Genomic DNA, 7,689 nt, shown 5'->3' with positions numbered 1-7,689 from the left:
CAAACTGGTTTCAGAACATAGGAGTGTCAATTTATTCCCTTAAATATGCCATGTGGGAATTATAGACTCATTCACACTTTCTCAACTGAGAAAGGGTTTTTAACTCAGCTCTACCCCTAAATTCACATAAATATCTCTAATTCCAGTAGGATTTTAGATGGAGGAGGTGAGAGAGAATCCCAGTTGTTGAAGATGTCCTATGTCCATCCAGTATTGTTTATAAAAGACACAAAAGTTTTACACACAACTTATTTGAGCTATTATTCAGTTTGATATTTCTTTTCTTAGGAAAAAAAAATTATCTGACTAGCTAAAAGTCAAAAATCCTAACAAGACCATTCTTTATCCTAATCAAATAGTTTTTTGAATGGCTATCTAGGGTATGTTTGCCTCTTTGACTTCATATGAAAATGAAAATAAATATGTGAAGGAAGACATCTGCATTAAAGTTTAAAAACTCAAGTTTCATTTTTATGAGAATGTTGGGCAATCTGTGCTGAGTCTTTCCATACACTTCCCCTTTATCAGGAAAAGGGCGTAGTGCTCAAGTTACAAGTTCTGCTATCTCTTATAATATTCTTGATAATATATCCTAATAAAAAAATCTTCTAAATAACCATTTCTTTTCCAATTTTCCTATTAAATTCACTTGAGGGGCATTTTTTTTCATATTTTGAAAATTTGTTATTTGAGGGCAATGGTCTCGTGCTGAGATACACAACTCACTTCCATGAGGAAATTAACCATGGTATTAATTGTTTATACCATGCAATAAATGAACTTCCAGTGAGAAGCATGAGTCCAAACTGATTTTTAAATGTACTGTCAGAAGTTCCTCCTCATATCCCACACACCATTCTTTGACCACATAAATACTCATTGGCTAAGCGAACATTAGACTTCCGGAAGGGAGTTACTGTTTCTCATGGAACGCAAACCCCTATAGCTAATTTAAACAAAAAAGCAAAGATTTAATCTCCAGAGAAAGGTAGAAGGTGTTATAGAGAGCATGCAAGTTCTCTCAGTTTTCACGTTCTCCCTGGCCACCTTAGAAGTCTAAGTTATTTTGACATTCCAAATGGATGGATATTGGTCTCCCCTGGACAGGGGATAAGTCAAGGACAGATAACTCATCTTAATTCCACCATGTGGTTCTCACCACTATAAACTAGCAATTTATATTTAATATAGAAAATGTAAATGAGATTTCCTAGAGAAGACTATGCATTGGCCCCAAAAATCTACAATGTGGTGTTATAATATTAAATTAATGTCAAAGTATCCTGAATTCACGAATTATGAAGCAGCAGCAGTAAGTAATCTTGGTTGAACACTTATTTATCTGAGCATCTGTAAGAACCAATGGAGTCCATAAACCATACCTGACCACCTGGACCTTCACTACTGCATGGTATCCTCTAAAATCCATTCTTCCCTCTTTCCTTTCCCTCTTTCTTCACTCTATTCTCCCTTATAGGAGATCTCCCAACTTTGAACTAGACACATGGCCATCCAAATAAAATCTCCAAAACTTTCTTGCAAATCATAGCAGCCATTGTATTGTTCTGGCCTATGAGTTTTAAGAAGCATCATGTGTTACAGTCTAGGAGGCTCAGTTCAAAGACCTCTGGAACGCTCACTTGGGCCCTTCATCTTGTTCTCTTCTCTTTGGGCTATAATACAATTGTGATGGCTAATGGTTGTCCATCATTTTGGACCCTAAGTGATCTTGAGAATCAAAGCAAAGAAACTGTTAGGAGAAGCCTGGAACCATAGATCTTCACCAACTAGAGATGCTAATCAAGGTTTACACCACCTAGGACTTAAATGTGACAAATAAATAGTGGTTATAGGTAAAGTTTAGTGGTAGAGCATGCCCCTAATTTGAACAAGGCCCTGGGTTCAATTCTGAGCCCAGAAGAAGAAAGAGAAAGAGGAGAAAGGAAGGTCTTAATTAATCTACTGTTGATTTGAATCACTGTTGTTCCCAATGAAGCCTAATCCTAACTAATGCAACAGTCCAGGAACAATTGGGAAACCAGTTCCAGATGGAAACTTTTGGAGGATGCTATGGTGTTACGCAAAATCATGGGAGTAGAAACCAGGAGGTGGAGATTGGAATCCTGATTCTACCACTGAACAACAATCCAGCTACCATCACCTTTGCCTGCCAGACCCATCTATTAGGTTTTTGTTAGAATTTGAGGTAATAGATGCTTATCAAGTTAAGCTAATGATTTCCATATTATTTGTATTTGGGACAAAGTACAGGGTCTTGTAATGAACTGGCTCAGGTGGTTCCTTCTTGTGAAAGGATTGGGTGGTACCAAAACAATCAGAACAATCACTGCTCCCCTTGTGATTCTTCACCTGGCTGTGCTCTGACGGGATGTTGTGAACTATGCTGATGCTTATGTCATCTTTCCGCATAGAGTATCCATCAGATTCTTATATCAGGAGAGCTATTGAGGACCACAAGTTTAAACACAACTGAACACAAAACCCAACCTAATGAAAAACCATATTTTCACACATAAAAGTATGACAATGCCAACTCCAGTCCTTTTTAAAGTTTCTCATTGGCTTCCTTTTTGTTATTGAGCTTATTACTATTGGTTTCTTCTTTCCCTTTTTAATGATCTTCAGAAAAAAATATAAAAACTTCCATTTGGTGGATGGAAAATATAAAATATTTCCAATGATCAAAAACAGGAAAATCAAAAATCTTAAAATTTCAGAAAATCATTAACCTGCTGATTTGTTATGAAATTATGATCCTTGCCAAGGATGTGATTTTTTTAAATTGTGCACAGTACAGTACGGAAACTTTATGCAGATACCTCAAAAAATCAACACATTGAAATGGAAAAAGAAGCAATGTTCTCCCCCTTAGGAAAGAAAGAATCTACAAGGAATGATCTGAAGTTCAGATTACATCTGGTGACAGAGGATGTTTCCTTTTCATTCGACTGGTAATATGCAGAAAATTATGGGCAGAACTCAAATTAGGGGAAACAAATATACGAGCCCTTCCAAACCACAAGGTTTTATTGTGCAAAACCACATTAAAAGCAACATTTTCTACATAGTGAGGCTAATATGAATACAAAGCAAAATGTCAAAGATTCTCCTGTACTCATCTTTCTCCTTTTTACACAATTGTATTTCATGATTAAAATACCCAGCCATTTTTCTATAATGATTCATAATAGCATCTTGAAAATTTCGGCAGCACATAGGCTACTGTCAGAATTTTCTTAGGCAAAGCTTTTGGGAGATTCTCTTGCATTTCATTGTCACAAAATCCATTATACCAGGACAGATCTCAGCCCGCCTGAGTAATGTCTATCTGAGGGTTATAATTTTGTCATAAAAATTTGCTCTCACATGAACTTCGCATAAAAGGTCTCCGTCCAGAAAATAGGAATTGAAATGGATATATTATCACTTGAACTGCTTTTTTACTCACTTATCCTTCAATTACAAGCCTTAAGTTCACTGGTGTCAAGAGAGGTTAAACCAGAAAAATGTAAAACAATTTTTGAAATATGTGAGGGAAATTTGACACTTAATGTTCCAAATGCATTATTATTGCCATGGTATCCCTGAAGTGTGCTACTGATTCGTTTCACATTGTGGATTTAAAGGCATGTAAAAGACTATTCATGAAACAAAGAAAAAATCCATATGTATCATTTCATGCATAAAATAATTTTCAAGAGCTCTGGTTTCTTTTTTATTTAAAGATGCCAATATCATTTTTTTAATCTCTGTTTTGCAAAACTTAAATTTCAAGATGTAATTAAATTTTAATGGGGCAAAGAATGGGGAGGTGAGAAGGGTAAGTTTTGAGGTATGCAATCATACTGGCAGTAATGAGTATATAAAAAGTAACATTTGCATAATACTAGAAAATTTTTAAATTGCCTTATGTGTATGCCTGCATTTGATCACAAGTCGATGTGACTTAGTTGGGGGAAGATTATTAGTATTTATTTATTTATTAATATTTATTTTTTAGTTGTAGGTAGACACATACCTTTATTTTGTTTTCATGTGGTGTGAGGATCAAACCCAGTGCCTCATGCATGCTAGGCAAGTGCTCTTCCTCTGAGCCACAATATGTTAGAACCATAACTCAAAAGTGCTTTAGTGACTTGCCTATAAAAAGTTGCAAATTGAAAACTAGATTTTCACACTTCCAAGTTCAGATTCATTCTATTACTCTGAACTGCCTCAAGGTGGTCACCTTTCTAGAGAAAGCAGAGAGAATGGTTACCTAATCTGTCAATCATCAATTACCCATCTAATTCTCACTCCATGCTAAAGGTACATCATCATAATGACCCATTAGATACTCTTCCAGGTGACCTAGACCAGGGACTCTCACCCTTGGTTTGCACTGGATTCACCCAGGAGGGTTATTAAAGCACAAATTGCTGGCCGTGGTCCTAGAGTTTCTAATACAACAAGAGTAAGGAAAGGCCCCCAAATCTCCATTTTTAACAAGTTTTAACATCAGGTCATGCTGATGCTGCTGGCCCAAGAACCACACTTTGAGAATCACAGAATAATTGCAAATTTTCCTTCTATTTTTCAGTGTTTATTTGTTTTGCCAATAAAAACACTGAAATAATAAATAAATCACAAAAAATTGTGATTTCTAAGCTTATTGACAAAAAATAACTTACTCATAGGCTGTATCTTCAAAGTATAGACAAATCAAAAACAAATGAACTAAGGATAACATTTCCATTTAATTCTTGTCTTCTATAACAAAACCAGGTGTTTGAACAATATTTCAAATCCATTGCATATTTAAATAATCCACAAATGTAGCAAAAAATTATGTTTTCAATATAATGATTATAGTAAAATAATCAAGTATAATAAAGGATCCCTGCTTTGAAATTTAAGTGATTCTATAAATTTTAAGATATTAAGAATTAACTTTATCTATTCACATTTATATTTTATGCATTAAGTTATTGAAATTTTTCTCAGTCCCTGGTGCTTCCTGTTGCCCTTGCCTCCTCCCTCCCCCCATTCCTGTACTCTACTGATCTTCCTTCTATTTATTTATTGTTTTTCATAGATATACATAAAGGTGAAATTCACTGTGTATATTTATTCATGCACAGAGTGTAATTTCTCAAATTCCTTTTGCAATGAATTTTTTAATGCTTTTATTTTTATCTTAAATGTTATATCCAACTCCAGTTTTGGAACATTTAAAAAAATTTTTAAAAGTGACTTCTCCTAAGGCCTGGTTGCACTGTGGCTACATCCAGCTAAGGAAACCAGAAGCTATTGTAAGAATTCCTCTGCATGTGAACAGTAACTGTCTAATAGAAAAACGAGAATTCTATGCAGACCATTTGCAGAGAGGTTTTGGAGTGCACAGAAGATAAAGAAACTGATGTAATTCCTGCACTATCCTGGAGATAGGAGATGAGTTAACCTGAGGATGCTTGAACTTGCTGCCATCCCCTGGTGTGGCCACCTGACAGAGCTTAGTTGTATCTGTCCCAATCAATCTTTTACAAACACAGAGAAAGGAAAAAGTGGTAAGAAGCATGTGTATAGTCATTTGGGCAGAAGACTGGGGTAAAAAAAAAAGAATCAGGGGAAAAAAATAACGAAATCCAATTTTCCCTAGCCCCATCCCTAAACCTCCACTCTCCCCCAGAATTACCTAAATGCTCTGCCTCTAAGCCTCATGGTAACCCAGCTGTGCCTTCCCTTCAGCCTGCACAAAGCAAGTCTCTGAGAGGAGTTGCCTTTCTTCAGACTTTGGACCAGGGCAGCCTCCTGATTTTGGATTATCTAGTATATTCCCTATTTATGTATTTATTTTCTATAAAATAACTGTATGGCGATTAAAGATCTTTTATTTCTTGATCTTATTTAAAACCAAATATGTTTTCAATATAATGTGTGTGTGCTGGGGATTGAAACTCGAGTCTTGCACACATTAAATACATGTCTACCAGTAAGCTATACCCTAACTCCACTGATAAAAACTTAAATATTAAAGAATACACAAAGAGCCCGGGCACAATGGTGAAGTCCTGCAATCCAGAGACTCTGTAGACTGAGGCAAGAGGATCACATGCAAGGCCGGCCCCATGAGCAACTTATCGAGATTTTGTCTCAAAGGAAAAAAATAAGAAGGGCTGAGAATGTAGCTCAGTGGTAGAGCATCCCTGGGTTCAATCTCTAGCACTGCAAAAAAAAAGAAAAGAAAAGAATGCACAAGCAACATCTGAATATACAACAGATGTAATGGAGGGCAAGGGCTTAGGCCACTGGAAGGCAGATTTGAATAGAGGTTCACCACTTACTAACCATGGCCCGTGGACCATCTGTGAAATGCAGGTAATGGTACCTGTGTCCAAAGATTCTTGTGAAAATTGAAAATAAGCAGAGAAAAATATGTGGGTGTCCAATTGTTCCCTGCTGCAGTCCAGCTGCAGCAAAATAACCGGAGGGTGACGAGCAACTTGTGTAGATTGATACAGCAGGAGTAGGAGCTGTTTATTGTAGGACCAGAGCGATATTTATACATTCCACACAGCTTATCTTAATTAGCATAAACTAGATACAGCAGTCAACCAATAAGGAATCTCTACACTTAATGGCTCGCTGGCATTACTTCGCAAACCACTCCCCCTGGCAAAATGCCAGGCACCATCCTGACTTGTTTACAGACTCTAACATTTCCCCCTTTTGTTTAATTTAAATAACGACCATAGTGGTTTTTACACAAACACCATAAATAATCTGCTACAAGCAGAAGGGGAGGATACAAAATGCCACAATACCAAGCCAATTGATGGCTCCATGCAAGAAGCCCTTGGAAAAATTATACCAGCAATGACACCGTTTGCAAAGATACCGAGTTACAATTTGTTGTAGATTACAGTTTGTTGTCTCAGTCTAGGTAAAGTAGTGTCTCAACAGATTAACTCACAGTCCCGGTAAATCACAGTCCATGTAAGTTCACAGTCCAGGTAAGTTCTGCAGGCAGCTAGCTTAAATCACAGTCCAGGTAAGTTCTGCAGGCAGCTAGCTTGATCCGAAGTCTCGTCTGGTTCTCAGAAACACTGGAAATTCTTTCACCTTCGTTTTCACCGGCACTGGGACGAAGGCAGGAACTCTGGATGGCTAAAGAAAATCCTGTAGCATTCCACTAAGAAAACAACCTTCTGAACAATTTAGTACATTATCTCAAGGTTTTTTTTACATTTGAAATAAGCCTTAATAGCGCTCATTACTCATTAGCCTCCAGGTGTGGGAGAACCATTGTAGCCACTGGCCTCGGAAATGATCAAACTTCAGGGACGCCATGTGCGTCCTCCGCCCAGCTGCAGCGTCCTCGGGCAGCCCCAGACGGGGAGCGTCCTGGACTCAAACTGCCACCGGGCACAGGTTTGGATTTGGGCTCTCACAGTGGCGTCCAGCTCCCCGGGCGGGGGGCGGGTAAGAGCCGGCCGCTGCAGCTTGGAAAGTCCTTGCTGCGCCAGGACCGGCTCGCGCACGTGGCAGCCGCTGCACCAATTCACGCACCCTGCACCCTCCGGTAACGAAAAGTATTTAGTAATAGCCTTTTGCTGCAACTTTTTTCCTGATAATCCTTCCTCCTCTGAACTTTCTTCTTTCCGTCTAGAGTTCCTGGGCTTCCATCAA

The sequence above is a fragment of the Marmota flaviventris genome, chromosome 8, assembly GCF_047511675.1.
Source record: "Marmota flaviventris isolate mMarFla1 chromosome 8, mMarFla1.hap1, whole genome shotgun sequence".
NCBI lineage: Eukaryota > Metazoa > Chordata > Mammalia > Rodentia > Sciuridae > Marmota > Marmota flaviventris.
This window is presented reverse-complemented; position numbering follows the sequence as displayed.